The sequence below is a fragment of the Lissotriton vulgaris genome, chromosome 3_1 (assembly GCF_964263255.1).
Source record: "Lissotriton vulgaris chromosome 3_1, aLisVul1.2, whole genome shotgun sequence".
NCBI classification, from domain to species: domain Eukaryota; kingdom Metazoa; phylum Chordata; class Amphibia; order Caudata; family Salamandridae; genus Lissotriton; species Lissotriton vulgaris.
In genome coordinates, this window is record NC_141689.1 from 1,069,800,219 (window position 1) to 1,069,816,433 (window position 16,215).

A 16,215-nucleotide genomic window follows, 5' to 3' on the forward strand; every position below is an offset into this window, starting at 1 on the left:
GATGCAGATGGCAGGAAACCTCACTGCGAGTGGCGCCCGCGTAGCGGGAGCCGCGAGAGGTTGTAGGCAATTTGGTGGGGGCGGGCACTGGGAGGGGGCGCGGCTCGCACGGGAAGAGGCAACAGCTGATGTAGCTGGTAGCTGAGCCTCGCAGTCCCGGAGCCGCGCCTCGCGCCTCCTCTGCGGCCACGCAGATGTTATTCCTCCTCACCTCCTCCTCTCAGGCTGGAAACGGGTTAGTCAACAAGCTACTCCTGTAGCGTCAGGGAATGCGATGCAGATGGCAGGAAACCTCACTTCGAGTGGCGCCCGCGTAGCGGGAGCCGCGAGAGGTTGTAGGCAATTTGGTGGGGGCGGGCACTGGGAGGGGGCGCGGCTCGCACGGGAAGAGGCAACAGCTGATGTATCTGGTAGCTGAGCCTCGCAGTCCCGGAGCCGCGCCTCGCGCCTCCTCTGCGGCCACGCAGATGTTATTCCTCCTCACCTCCTCCTCTCAGGCTGGAAACGGGTTAGTCAACAAGCTACTCCTGTAGCGTCAGGGAATGCGATGCAGATGGCAGGAAACCTCACTGCGAGTGGCGCCCGCGTAGCGGGAGCCGCGAGAGGTTGTAGGCAATTTGGTGGGGGCGGGCACTGGGAGGGGGCGCGGCTCGCACGGGAAGAGGCAACAGCTGATGTAGCTGGTAGCTGAGCCTCGCAGTCCCGGAGCCGCGCCTCGCGCCTCCTCTGCGGCCACGCAGATGTTATTCCTCCTCACCTCCTCCTCTCAGGCTGGAAACGGGTTAGTCAACAAGCTACTCCTGTAGCGTCAGGGAATGCGATGCAGATGGCAGGAAACCTCACTGCAAGTGGCGCCCGCGTAGCGGGAGCCGCGAGAGGTTGTAGGCAATTTGGTGGGGGCGGGCACTGGGAGGGGGCGCGGCTCGCACGGGAAGAGGCAACAGCTGATGTAGCTGGTAGCTGAGCCTCGCAGTCCCGGAGCCGCGCCTCGCGCCTCCTCTGCGGCCACGCAGATGTTATTCCTCCTCACCTCCTCCTCTCAGGCTGGAAACGGGTTAGTCAACAAGCTACTCCTGTAGCGTCAGGGAATGCGATGCAGATGGCAGGAAACCTCCACTCAACACACTCCACTGCACTGCATACAATGGCACTCCACTCCACACAGTTCCACTCCACTCTACCCCACACAATGTCACTCCACTGCATGCAATGCCACCACTGCATGCAGTGCCACTCTACTCAGTGGCCCCCCACCCCACTCAATGCAACTCCACTACACTCAATGACAAACCACTCCATGCCACACAATCCCACATGACTCCACACCACACAGTGCCACTCTATTCTACACAATGCTACTCCTTTCCACACAATGCCACTCTACTCAATTCCACTCCATGCCACTCCACTCTAATCAATGACACACAATTCCTCTCCATGTCATACAATGCAAATCCACTCCACACAATGCAACTACACTCAATGACACAAAATTTCACTCCACACAATGCCGCCCCCTTCCAACAATGCCACTCCACTCCACTCCCGTTCTCTTCACTCCACTCCACTCAATTCAACTCCACTCCACACAATGCCACACAATTCCACTCCACACCACACAATGAAACTCCACTCAATTTCACTCCTTGCCACTCAACCTCACAAAATACCACTCCACTTCACGCCATTCATTGACTCACACTTTCACTCCCCATCACACAATGCCTCTGCACTCCATACAGTGCCACTCCACTCCAGACAATGGCACTCCACTCAATACCACTCCACTTTACTCCACACAATTCACTCAAAGCCACACAGTGCCACTCAATGTCACACAATGCCACTCCAGTCTATAGCACACAATGCTACTACACTCCAAAGCCTCACAATGCCACTCTTTTCTGCAGTGCCACTCCACTCCACTCCCCTCCATTCAATCAATGCCACTCCAATCCACTCCACTGCACACAGTTCCACACAAATCCACACCACACAATTGCACTCCACACAGTGCCACAGTTCTACTCCACTCCACACCACACAATTTCACTACACTCAAGTTCACTCTATGTCATTCAAATCCACTGAAGTCCACACAGTTCCAAACCAATCCATACAGTGCCACAAAATGTCATTCCACGAAAATATAATGCCACTCCACTTTGCGCCACACAATGCCACTCCATACAATGCCACTTCACAGACCACACCAGGATATTGCGACATGGATTTGCAAATTTTTTGGTACAAACAAAAAATGAAATTTTACGGCATTATTGCGGGACTTTATTTTACTTAATCATTCATTTTCAGCGTTAAATCATGGAAACTGTTTTAGCAGATGTTGCAAAGTCATCCTGTGCCCTGGGCACCCACATTTTGTGTGCTGACAGGCACTGATAGTAACTGACTTTGACTGTCCCTGGGCTCTGCCTAAACAGGCCCAGTACCAGTAGTATGCTGAAAACACACTTAGAAAACAGTGAAAACACCTACATACACCAGGGTACACTATGGTTTAGAGAACCCCTATGATTGGCATGACCTCCTCTATAAGGCCCTAGTACATATTAGGACAAGGGGATCAAAACTACCTTTAAGTGCCTAGTATATAATAGGGCATGGAAGTTTAGAGACAGTGTGCACTGTTGAGGCCTGAGGTCAGTTTAAAAGCAGCCCTGTGTTGCAGGACTGCTTTTAACATGTACATGTTGCCCAAACCTGAATTTGGTGTTTGGGGCACTTACAAATTAATAAACAACAATATCTTGACATATTAGGTACCCCAGGGTCCCTCCTATGTGTTCCAGTAATTGTGATGAGTTACTTATAAGGAGGGCCCTTATTTAATAGGTTTTATATGCCTTGGATTTAGTGAAATTTACATTTCACTTCCCCCATTATTGCAAAGTGCTTCCCAAAATCGACTTTTGTGCTAGGAGCACTGAGGAGTGAGGATCTGCAATATTTTTACATATTCAAAACCCCTAAAGGCTCCCCTAGGTGTTCCAGGGTTTGGGGGTCCTGTAGATATAGGCAGGGTCCTTTTAAAGATGTTTTATAAGCCACGGCGTTGGAGAAATTTGTCCAGTTCATTTTCCCCACTGCAGATCCCCAGCCACATAGGTTAACATGGCAAGAAGTTATTAATTATTAATTCCCACCAGGAAAAGCCCAAAAATATAATTCATGGACTCACTAGAATGGTATTGATTAATCCAACAATATGCTATTGTTGAATTTATTCTAAAATGTACAGACAAGAAGTTATAAGACTTTCTTGTCTGTAAGGCAAAATACAGTCTTCCAGTGATCTGCCCTGATTGGTCAGCATTAAGTAGATCAGCCAGGCTGCTTTGATGAGGTGATAAGTAGCCCCTGGGGTGAAAGAGCCATTTTAGGATGAGACAGTTCTGCTGCATAGGAATCCCAGAGCAAGGGGGAGGGGTCGTAAACAATGATATTCAAATGAAGGAGGAGACAGGCAGAAGAAACCAGTATTATTTACGCACCTATCCTCTGAACCCAGCCAGATGGTAGTCTTAAGTAAGGAATATGCAGATGCCAGGGTGAAGGAGTCTATAAAGATGAGCCACCCTGGAGGTTGGTTTAGCCAGCTCTTGCCTCTCTGCTGAGACTTCAGCCATATTGAATTTTGGAGAAATAGTCCTTTCTGGGAGAGACCATTGCGCCACACTTTGGAGGAAATGGTCATGCTATGGGGTGTTGTCCTGAACCTCATTGGACAGGAGTGCCCTCCTGTATGACCATCCTGGGTGACCCGAGGGAACACTGTATAAGCATCTGAGAGGGGCAGTGTCTCTCATATCTGCTGCTTGAAACTAAAGGAAGAAGATGGGTCAATGCTGGAAGTTTGAATTGCACCAACCAAGCCCTGCACTCTGACTGACTGTGAATGCTACACAACCTGGAACTACAACCCTGTGAATCAAACTTGCTTCATAAAGACTAAAGAGTGGACTCTCTGCAAGCTACAGGTTAACATAACTCACCTGGACCATCACCACCAAGAATCACCAGTCTGGAGTACTACCAGTGGATTTGTAAGGGTTTTGTCCAAGGGGAGTGTGGGAATTAAAGTCACAACATTTCAAGGACCATCTTGGAGGATCCATACCCTTGGAGTAAGTTTTGGGCATTTTGGGACCCTCAAAGGAACTTCAGAAAGAAGTTCGAGAAGTTTGGAGCAACTTTGCGAAAAAGTTCTATAAGTGGACGGACTAGACCTGGCCAGGCAAGCCAGCGACCCTCAACTGCGGGCCAGCCTGCCCTTCAGGTTTGTCCTGCTAAAAAGTTCTGGCGGTTCAACTTCCAGAGCTTGACAGGGAGCTGGTCAAAATCCAGGCTGCCGAACCCTCACCAAATCTGGCCTGGTGAAGAGCAGCAAGGGACCCCGGGATAAAAATCTCCATAAAAGTTTCTATGTCTGAACGTAGAAAAGGTGACCGGGGGCAACCATGAGAGTCAAGCTGCCTAACTTCAATCGCGAGCTGGACTGGATCACTGGTTTGTCCCGCTGTAAAACTCCGGAGGTCTGACTTCCATAAGTTTGGCCTGGAACTGTTTGCAAGGCAAACCAGCAAACCCTCACCGAATCCAGACTGGCTGAGAGCTTCAAGAAACCCTGGGAAGAAAAGCTCCTGAAAAGTTTCTAAGTCAGAAGGTAACAACTTTGACCGAGACTTACGACGAGGGGTAACTGCACAGGGCTCCATTGTAATCAGCCTGAAACTTTGTCTTTGTCATGGTCTAGCACAACCAGACGTCCCAATAGGCGCTATAGGTGTATTTGTGCTATACAGTGCAAATTCTTTAAAAATGCATATCTCCAGTTCCCTACATTAGATTTTTTTCGTTTTGGTGTCATTTTAAAGATAAAAATATTTCCTGTTTCTATAAATTGGTGTTGGACTTTTAGTGTGTGTTGTGTCTTAATCATTTACTGAGTTTATATTTTTAAATGCTTTACATATCTGTCTTTGAAGTTAAGTCTGCCTGTTCACAGCCAAGCTACCAAGGGTAAGGCATGGGAACACTTTTCTAAGTCCTATTCTGAGCCCTATGTTGTGTTATGGCATTATTGTCAGTAGTAGATGCATATATACCACTACTAATAATCCACTTTCCAACAGCAGAGCATTACACTTTGAAATAGGCATGTTTAACCCCTTCGCTGCTGGCCCGTTTCCGCCGCTGTGCGGTAAACAAACGAACAGGGCGGGGCCGTGACGAACCCCAGCCGTCATCAGCACACGAGCACCGTGGAGCGTGACGGCTGGGGTTCGTCACCAGCATACAAGGGGTTAAAGTGTCTGAGAGTGTTTGTTTGCTATATTCTCCTTTGTGGTAACATTCTGGACCATAGGTTATGCCAAGCACAATAGCACAGGGTTGCTAGTCATCCTGTTTTCTATGGCACTGTGCTGACTTGGAGCAGATGGAAGGGACTCTTGACTTGGGAATGAGGGGCCTAGCAACGCCTGGTGCATGCAGAGCACGTCCACAGACTCGTCGAGGGGCAGCTGGAATAGGGCATGGGCTGTTGATGGTGGCAGTTGGAGGTAGGTGGAACTGTCATTGGAAGGGAAGGGACCCTTGACTTGTAATTGTAATTGCATTTATATAGTGCTTACTACCCCTGACAAGACGCCAAATCACTTTTCGGCGAGTAGCATGCTATTCCAAAACCCACAAAGGATGGGTGGTGAATTAGTATAGGGAAATATGAAATTAATTTGAGCTGTGGACATGTGAGTCTGTTAGTTGGATTGAAATGGATAGTGGAGGGATAGAAGAGGAATGGGTCTAAAAAGTGTTTATTTTGAGATCATGGCAGTAGGAGGAGATTTGGAATGAGTAAAGGAGAGATAGGGGGAAGAGTCTCTAAAAGTAGATTAGGGAGAAAGATGAGGTATCAGATGAGTCTAGAATGGATATATGAGGGAAGGTTATAGAAAGGCTTACTTTTATGGCATTAATACGTGTATAGCAGTACTTGAAAATTAGATCAGCACAACACAGTACCCGGAGAGCTTGAAAAACATCAGTTTTCATTTGATGAAAGACACTGGCAAGTTTGTAACAACTTTTGCATGTATAACTCATCTTGCAAATGTGTGATCCTTAATGGATCAAATTCTACCTCTCCAAACTCCTTCAATAAGGGCAAATTCTCAGCAAATAAACATCATACCCCTAAATATTATGTGACATTCTGTAAAGAAGTGCATGATTCGCAGTTCTCATTTAAAAAAGGGATGCCCACAAACAAATACAATAGAACATGCAAAAAAGATTAGCAGCTACCTTTGGAAAAACTCTAATAACCCTATTGAGCAAGAATAAAATTACCATCTGGGCAAATGTTTCCTTTCTAACAATTGCAAAAACAACAGTTGATGGACAGAATGCAGAACAATGTCATACATTCACCCCAGTACAGAGATCTGGGCCTAAATCCATCGTTTTTTTGCTCACCACACCACACCAGTTCAGACATGGCTATATGCAAATCAGCCTTGACCCTGTGCCTCATGGGAATAGTCCAGCCTGAACTGCCAAGCCATGTCTTCCCTGCACCGGAATCAAGCATCCTAGGACCGGTTTCTGACTGTCAGCCGTCTTCAGCCAGGATAACTTGACTCCAGTGGTGTGGAGAGCACGGGACTCACGTCTGAGCATACCCGTCCTACTCGGGGTGACAAATGCAAAAACAACAGTTGATGGACAGAATGCAGAACAATGTCATACATTCACCCCAGTACAGAGATCTGGGCCTAGATCCATTGTTTCTTTGCTCACCACACCACCCCAGTTCAGACATGGCCATATGCAAATCCGTCTTGACCCTGTGCCTCATGGGAACAGTCCGGCCCGAACTGCCAAGCCATGTCTTCCCTGGACCGGAATCAAGCATCCTGGGACCGGTTTCTGGCTATCAACCGTCTTCAGCCAGGAAAGCTTGACTCCAGTGGCGTGGAGAGCACGGTACTCACGTCTGAGCATACCCGTCCAACTCGGGGTGAAAATTGCAAAAACAACAATTGATGGACGGAATGTTGCACAATGGCAGAACATTCACCCCCAGTCACAGATCTCGGTTTAATCCATCGTTATTTTGCTCACCAGACCACCCCAGTTCAGACATGGCCATATGCAAATCATTCTTGACCCTGTGCCTCATGGAAACAGTCCAGCCCGAACTGCCAAGCCATGTCTTTCCTGGACCGGAACCAAGCATCCTAGGACCGGTTTCTGGTTATCAGCCGTCATCATTCCGTCCATCAATTGTTGTTTTTGCATTGGTCACCCCGAGTGGGATGGGTATGCTCAGACGTGAGTCCCGTGCTCTCCAGGCCACTGGAATCGAGCTATCCTGGCTGATAGCCAGAAACCGGTCCTAGGATGCTTGGTTCTGGTCCAGGAAAGACATGGCTTGACAGTTCGGGCTGGACTGTTCCCATGAGGCACAGAGTCAAGACTGATTTGCATATGGCCATGTCTGAACTGGGGTGGTCTGGTGAGCAAAATAACGATGGATTAAACCCAGATCTGTGATTGGGGGTGAATGTTCTGCAATTGTGCAACATTCCGTCCATCAATTGTTGTTTTTGTATTTGTCTCACGAGTGGGACGGGTATGCTCAGACGTGAGTCCCATGCTCTCCAGGCCACTGGAATCAAGCTATCCTGGCTGATGACGGCTGATAGCCAGAAACCGGTCCTACGATGCTTGGTTCCGGTCCAGGAAAGACATGGCTTGGCTGTTCCGGCTGGACTGTTCCCCTGAGGCACAGGGTCAAGACTGATTTGCATATGGCCATGTCTGAACTGGGGTGGTCTGGTGAGCAAAATAACAATGGATTAAACCCAGATCTGTGACTGGGGGTGAATGTTCTGCCATTGTGCAACATTCCGTCCATCAATTGTTGTTTTTGCATTGGTCACTCCAAGTGGGACGGGTATGCTCAGACGTGAGTCCCGTGCTCTCCAGGCCACTGGAATCAAGCTATCCTGGCTGATGACGGCTGATAGCCAGAAACCGGTCCTAGGATGCTTGGTTCCGGTCCAGGAAAGACATGGCTTGGCAGTTCAGGCTGGACTGTTCCCATGGGGCACAGGGTCAAGACTGATTTGCATATGGCCATGTCTGAACTGGTTTGGTCTGGTGAGCAAAATATGAAATGCGATACTTACCTGTAACTGCAGTTATCCAGTATTGGCGTCTTTCATAGATTCACATGCCTGAATCGTTCCCCGTCGTCTGGATGGGAGTCCCCGGTACATAAATAAAGTAATGTCCTATAGACATATAGAGAAATAGGCCTACAGGCCTTACATTAGTAACATATCCATGTCCTTTTGTAAAAAGGACCAAATTCTAGAAGAGAACCAATCAGCTGTCACCTCCCCCTAGAACCTTCCTGGAAGGAGCCTAAATCCCTCAGATTTTCGTACGCACAAATCTAAGTAGTCGTGCCACTGAGAGAATGAGGTGAGTCCTTCCAGGGGAGGCGGGAGGGTTGCACCAATACTGGATAACTGCAGTTACCGGTAAGTAACGCATTTCTTATCCAGTATTATGGGTGTCTTTCATAGATTCACATGCCTGAATCAGAGTAGCAAGCAATGCAGAGAGCACATTTCCTGAGGTACATTATATACAAGTCATTAGATAATAATATATCAAGCGACTAGCCAGAGCAAATATTTGCAAATAATAAGTACCAACAAATGACACAGTAGAGAAATGTGCGTACATGAAAAGGATGGAGGGATGATAGAAGGCTCACCTCTAGTGAAATAGATGGCGAAGTACTGCTTGTCCCACAACTGCGTCCTTCATAAGTTCTGTGTCCAGGCAGTAATGCCTAGTGAAGGTATGTGGCGACTTCCATGTTGCCGCTCTGCAAATGTCAATGACAGGCACACCTGAAAACAGTGCCATGGATGTGGGCATCGCCCTAGTAGAATTGGCTCGTACTCTGGAATGCAGCGGATGTCCTGCTTGTTCATGACAGAAAGAGATAGCCGCCGAGATCCAGCGGGAAATGCTCTGTTTAGTGAGTGGAAGACCTTTCCTGGGCGTGCTGTAAGCTACAAATAGCTGATTTGACTTTCTGAAAGCTTTTGTCTTGTCTATATAAAATTTTAAGCACCTTTTGAGATCCAATGAATGCAACGACCTTTCCTCTGTCGTAATGGGATTCAGGAAGAAAGAGCGTAAAACCACAGGCTCATTAAGATGGAAATCCGATGGGACTTTTGGAATAAACTTCGGATTTGTCCGCAAGATCACTCTGTCTTGTTTAAATTGTAGGAAAGGATCTTGAATCGAGAATGCCTGCAGCTCACTCACCCTCCTTGCGGAGATGAGCGCAAGAAGGAGAGCTGTCTTCCAAGATAAGTATTTCAGGTCAGCCTTGTGCACTGGCTCAAAGGGATGCTTCATGAGTTGATTGAGGACTATATTAAGGTGCCAGGTAGGTGGCAACATTTTCACCGGAGGGAAAGTCCTGTGCAATCCTTTTTAAAATTGTTTGATTAGTCTATGAGACCAGAGAGAAGGACCCGCTGAAGATCTCTTGAAACAGGATATTGCAGTCAAGTGGACCCTGATGGAGGAGTGAGCAAGGCCCGACTTTGCCAAGTGTAAAAGATAAGGGAAAACCTGCTCTGGAGAGGAAGAGAAAGGGTGTATTCCTTGATCTCTACACCATATACAAAACCTCTTCCATTTCAGAGAGTATGTTTTATTGGTGCTATACGCTCGTGCCCGAGCTAGGATGGCTCTACAGTCAGCTGAAATATAAACATTTTGAAGCTCTCGGAACTCACGAGCCAGGGGGCTACCCTGAGAGATGGTAGATTTGGATGTTGGACTTGCCGGTTGCTCATTGTGAGTAGAGACGGACACTGCTTCAACCGGATCGGTGGCTCCAGAAATAGGCGGTGGAGTTCCGTGAACCAATGCTGTTGTGGCCAAGTTGGGGCTGTTAAAATGAGAGTACAAGGTTCCGCTTTCATTTTTCTGAGGACTCTGGGAAGCATCGGGAATGGCGGAAAGGCGTAGACAAAGACGTTGCGCCATGCGATCGAAAATGCATTCCCTAGAGACCCTGACAGGGGATGCCAACTTGCGAAGTATGGGCATTTGGTGTTGTCTCTTGTTGCGAATAGGTCGATTTGTGGAGTGCCCTATTTTGAGAAGATGTGGTCAAGTATCTTCTGATCCAGTTCCCACACGTGAGATGCTACTTTCTGTCTGCTCAAGGAGTCGGCGAGTACATTGTCCATGCCTGGGACATACTCCGCCCGAAGGGATATCTTGTTTGAGATTAGCCAATTCCAGATTCTCTGTGACTAGTGAGAGAGTGTCAGCGAGCGTGTCCCTCCCTGTTTGTTGAGGTAGTGCATCGTCGTGGTGTTGTCTGTCCGGATGAGCACAAGGGAATGTTTGATTCTTGGCATGAAAGCTTGTAGGGCCAGGAAGACCACCCGTAGTTCGAGCAGATTGATATGTAGTTTCTTCTCCATAGGAGACCACTTCCATCTTAGCTGTAGCTCTTGCAGAAAAGCTCCCCAGCCTTCCAAGGAGGTGTCTGTTGTGATAACATGAGGAGCAGCCGGGAGCAGGAATGACAAGCCTTGAGACAGGTTTCGAGATGACATCCACCATTGCAGGGCTCTGACCATCTGAGGATTCACTTTTATGTGGTCGTCGAATGACCCTGTGCATTGGACCCACTACTTCCAGAGCGCCTCCTGTAGAGGTCTCATTCGTAGTCGACAGTGAGGAAGCAGGAGGATACACAATGACATCATCCCCAGGAGGGATTTGAAGAGGCGGACTGTCAAGACTTTCTTCGAAGCTACTATAGCAGCTAGTGCCAGGAGCTTGTTCATTCTCTCTCTGGATGGGAAAGCTTTTGCTGACCGTGTGTCCAGGGTTGCACCTAGGAAACTGATGTATTGAGAAGGTTGTAGGACCGATTTTCCTGATTGAGGGTGAGACCCAAGCAATCGAAAAGCCTTAAACAGGCGTTGGAAGACCTGGACGCGTCTTCTAAGGATGGAGCCTTGACCAGCCAGTCGTCCAGATACGGAAAGACTTGGTGATGGCACTGTCTGAGATATGCTGCCACCGGGGAAAGACATTTCGTGAATATGCGCGGTGCAGACCTGAGCCCAAAGGGCAGGATGCGAAACTGAAAGTGTCTGCCCGCTACTGCAAATCGCAAGTACTTTTTGTGATTCCTGTGAATTGGGATATGGAAGTAAGCGTCCTGTAGGTCTAGGGATGCCATAAAATCCTGCTCTTCCAGTAGTTGCAAGACCTCCTGGATCGTGACCATGCGAAACGACTGCTTCTTTAGGAATTTGTTGAGGGCCCTGAGGTCTAAGATTGGTCTCCACTTCTTTTCTTTTTTCTGGATCAAAAATAAGCAGGAATAAAACCCTTTTCCTTTCTGAGATGGAGGTACTCTCTCTATTGCTCCTTTCTGCAGCATAATCGAGATCTCCTGTAGAAGCAGCCGTAGGTTTTTGTGATGCATTGGGCGGGGCGGAGTTTGTGGAGGGATTTGTATGAATTCCATAGAGTGGCCGAATTGTACTAATTGAAGGACCCAACGGTCCGTAGTAATCTTTCTCCAATTTTGTAAAAAGTGGGAAATCTTTTCTCCAATTCTTAATGATTGAAATGAAGTCTGGACTGGCTGAATAAACATGTCATTGTCTGCGCCCGTTGTTTTTTCGTTGTCCTTTACCTCGAAAGGACGACTTCCCATAAGAGGATTGCTGGCTTTGTTGTTGTTGGCGCTGTTGGTATTGCGGTCTAATCTGGCCTGAAGAGTAGGAAGATTTGTATTGATAATTTCCTCTGTAGGAAGACTGTCCTCTTCCTCTATTTCCACGAAAGAACTGGTTCTTATACTGAAGAGTGCCTAAAGCTCTCGCAGTGTCTGTGTCCTTTTTTATAGTTTGTAATGCTTCGTCAATTTTTGTGCCAAATAGTAACTGGCCATCATATGGAATGTCCAAGATCTTTGTTTGCACCTCAGGATGGAAAGAGGTTGCCTTTAGCCATCCTTGGCGCCGCAAGACTGTTGCTCCAGCCAACTGACGGAACCCTGTTATAGCGATATCCATCGCGCAGTCTATAATTTCTGACGCCGATGCTTCACCATCTAGCAGAATCTTCTTCACTTCCTCTTTGGAGGAATCTGGCAATTCCGACAGGTATGGGGACATGTCTGGCCACAACTGTCTATTGTAGCGTCCCAAGAGCGCTAGAGCATTCGCGGCCTTTACTGTCATTGCTGAAATTGAGGAAATCCTTTTGCCAATGTTGTCCAATCTTCTTCCCTCCTTATCAGGAGGAGCCGACAACGGGGCTGAAGGATTCCTGGAGTTCTTCTGGGCCGCCTGTGTCACTACGGAGACCGGCTTAGGATGCCCTGTCAAGCACGCCGGTGCCGTATCTGGTGCCCTATACTTTTTATTCAGCCGAGGGATCACTGGTGACACAGAGGAGGGGTTCTGCATGACTTTTACCCCTTCTGACCAGATGTAGTCGATAATCGGTATTGACTTTACTGCCTTCTTGAGAGGTTCGTTGAAGTCGTACAAGAAGCAGTCCTGTTCTTGAGAGACCATTGAGATCTTAAAACGTTGAGCAGCCCTTTCCACCACATTATGAAACCCCGCAATGTCGCCCGGTGGTGAATCTGCGGTTGCGGGCACTGGAGATGCCGGAGAGGGGATTACATAGTCATCCCAATCATCATGCAAGGACTGATTGTCTTGCAGTTCACCCTCTTCCTGTTGGTCTTCTTCTTCTCTTTCTCCCTCTTCTTCCTCATCCGAAGATGGAGGATGGGGTAAAACCAACCTTTCCGTCTGAATATTCAAGGGTGGAGGCCGTGGTCTTGGCGACGGAGTGACCGTGGTAGTTGGAGGAGCTGGAGATTCTAGAAATCTCTGCTTATAATCCTGGATAAGGTATCGTAAATCCGTCACCAGAGATGCTGGAAGACAAACCATAGGAGTAGGATGTGGATGATATACCTGCTCCTGAACTTCCTCCTCATCTGAACTCTTGCATTTTACAAGCAGTTTTGAAGGGCTTGTCGCCTGGAACATGTCCTCCTCGTCAGAATCCTCGTCTTGGAGCAGACATGCCTGCGGAATTGATTGTACCCGGCTTGGTGATGTTAACTCAGGCGTCAGCGTCTTTCTTGTGATTTTTAGATGCACACATGTAGCTTGTAGATTAGAATCTATCATCGTCGACGAGCCCGTCGACGGTGTGATCGTCGACGGTGGAGTGTCGACAGTTGTAATAGCCGGTGATGATATCGTCGACGGGGCTGTCATCGACGGTAAAGTTATTCCGGAACCCTCGACAACGTCTTCGTCGACGGTTCCTTTGTCGATGGTGTTCTCGTCGACAAGCCCTTCGTCGACGAGGCTTTCGTCGACGGTTGCGACGTCGAAGGTATTGGTTTCGTCATCGAGGTCGTCGACGATGCTGTTGTCGACGATGCTAGCGTCGACGGGGTCTTCGACGTCGACGAGGTTCTCTTGATGGCTATTGTCGATGACAAAGCCTTACCCACTGTCAACGATGGGTTCGTCGTCGACGACGATGACAATGACGACGATGTCATCGACGTAGATACTGTCGTCGTCGATGTAGGCACATAAGAAGCTGTAGACACTGTCTTCGACGATGAAGAAGTCGTCGACAATATCGTTGTCGACGATGTCGAAACTGGCTTCTTGAAGGTGTGAAATTCCTTCTCAGAAGTTGGTTTAGCCAGAACCTGTGAAGACTTCTTAGGTGACTTCTTTTGAGGAGGAGCCGTAGGGCTAGGAGAGGCCACCCTTGGTCTCTTCAGAGATAATTTTGATGAGACTGAAGAACCTATACTCTCCTCAGAGGAATCCAGGTTATGTCTGTACTTCAGCCTCTCGAGCCAAATGAAAAGGCGTCCCTCACGGTCCTTAAGGGTTTTAGTCAAAAAGGTACGACATACCTTGAAGTCATTTGCAGAATGATCTGGATACAGGCAATACAGGCAGTCCTTATGCTGGTCATCAATGTGCAGCCTTTTCTTTCCACAAGAACCACAGGATCTAAAAAGAACCTTTTTAGGTGTGTCAGCCATAGTACACCTCAGTCACTGAAGAGATATGAAGAAATGTCCCAAAACACTGTAAAAACAGCTGTGAAGAAACAAAACTGAGCAGAGCTCAGAGGAGACTCCCTTAGCACAACGTGCGGTAGAAAATCTGAGGGACTAAGGCTCCTTCCAGGAAGGTTCTAGAGGGAGGTGACAGCTGATTGGTTCTCTTATAGAGTTTGGTCCTTTTTACAAAAGGACATGGATATGTTACTAATGTAAGGCCTGTAGGCCTATTTCTCTATATGTCTATAGGACATTACTTTATTTATGTACCGGGGACTCCCATCCCGACGACGGGGAATGATTCAGGCATGTGAATCTATGAAAGACACCCATAATACGGGATAACGATGGATTAAACCAGATCTGTGACTGGGGGTGAATGTTCTGCCTTTGTGCAACATTCCGTCCATAAATTGTTGTTTTTCCTTTCTAGCAACGACTTACAAACTGCTAATTTATTGCAGACAAACCAACCCATCAACAGATTAAATAGAACAATGGCAAGCAAAAGTATGTAACCACTGTAATCAAACTCGCATTGTGGCAGAATTACAATTACTGAGCTAGTCTGTACACGATTCAAGAGGCCATGCACTCGCGGAAATTTGAAATGCAAATACTGCCCTGGGAAACGCAATTGCGTCTTTGCTAAGATAACTCCTAAAATTCCAAAATAGAAAGATGGATTTCCATGATAAGAGGCAAGAGATAAACCCCTTTTACCGAAAAATTGATATTTTGACTAAAGTCTTGCTTGCTCCTTTCTAAAATATTGGAACACAATTCTCCCTCTTCTGCCTCCAAATCTCACCCCTAAATGTGTACACATAGATCCCACAGTTCCACAGCTTCATCTCTAGTCAACCTGTAGGGGCAAATAGTTTTATTTTGAATAAAAAAAACATTTTCAAACACTGTGAAAGTGATGTAGGAACCTAGAGATCAAATCGTCAGTAATAAGAGCAGTTAATCAGGAAGAGTAGGTGCTGGACTTGCAAACACAGTTGAGAAAAAGGCGTGAGGCACTTGTTGCTTTTAAGTGAAATCACTGTCATAACAAAAACAAAATATAATCTGTGCCCGGTGCACTCATTTTAAATGTTATTTTATATTATTTTATTTGCGATGTATGAATGCCGAAGGTGGCACAGTTTCACGGAGTAACGCAGCTCTCAGCTAAAATGACTCCTAACGTTACTCATGTGTATTTTGGTGCTTGCTTGATGTCTGCCCGTGCCAATCAATTTAAACTGAGTCGTAATATCGCCCTCGGAAGGATGAAAGAGTGAGTTGTCACAGCCCGCAGTAAAATCTGATCACATACAGACCTGTTTCCCCTGAACTGGCTTGACCTGTGACTTGCTCACCCCTACTATACACATTGAAATGTGTTTGTGGAGCCTTTAAAGACACGTTTTGTGTGCAGAAGAGAAGCTTTCTTGGATACCAGTGGCTCGGATTGTTGATGTGATGCATTTGTTTTAGCTGTGCTACCTGTGTGGTATTTTTAACAGCTAACATGGTATGTCAGGAGAGAGATGGACGCCCCTAAATGTAGAATATTTACATATTACTAGAGCACAAGGACCTCATTGAAACCAGAACGAGAGGAGTTACAAACGAGTCACACTTTGCACAGAAAGGAGAGCTGCCTGCAAAGAGTGTGCAAGCTTCTGCAGTCAATCTTTGGGTCTGACTCCGCCTTTCATCTTTTCAATTGTGCGCGTTGAATACAGCGCCATGTAGCTGAAAGACTGATGTAAGTGCTATACTGTTAGTTAGTTGCACATTGTTAGTTGTTATTGCTGTAATGCAGCAATACAAAAGCGTGTGCTGTGAGCCCAGGGCCTCCACTCAATAGGTTGGTGTTTAGTCCTACCCAGTTTGGGATGGCAAAATGAGTTAACGCTGTCAGCCCCGGTGTCAGGAGCCCCCTTTATCAATGCCCCCACTCACAGGTGAAAGTCTTGTCTGAGCCATGAGCTGTCATGAGACTCCTG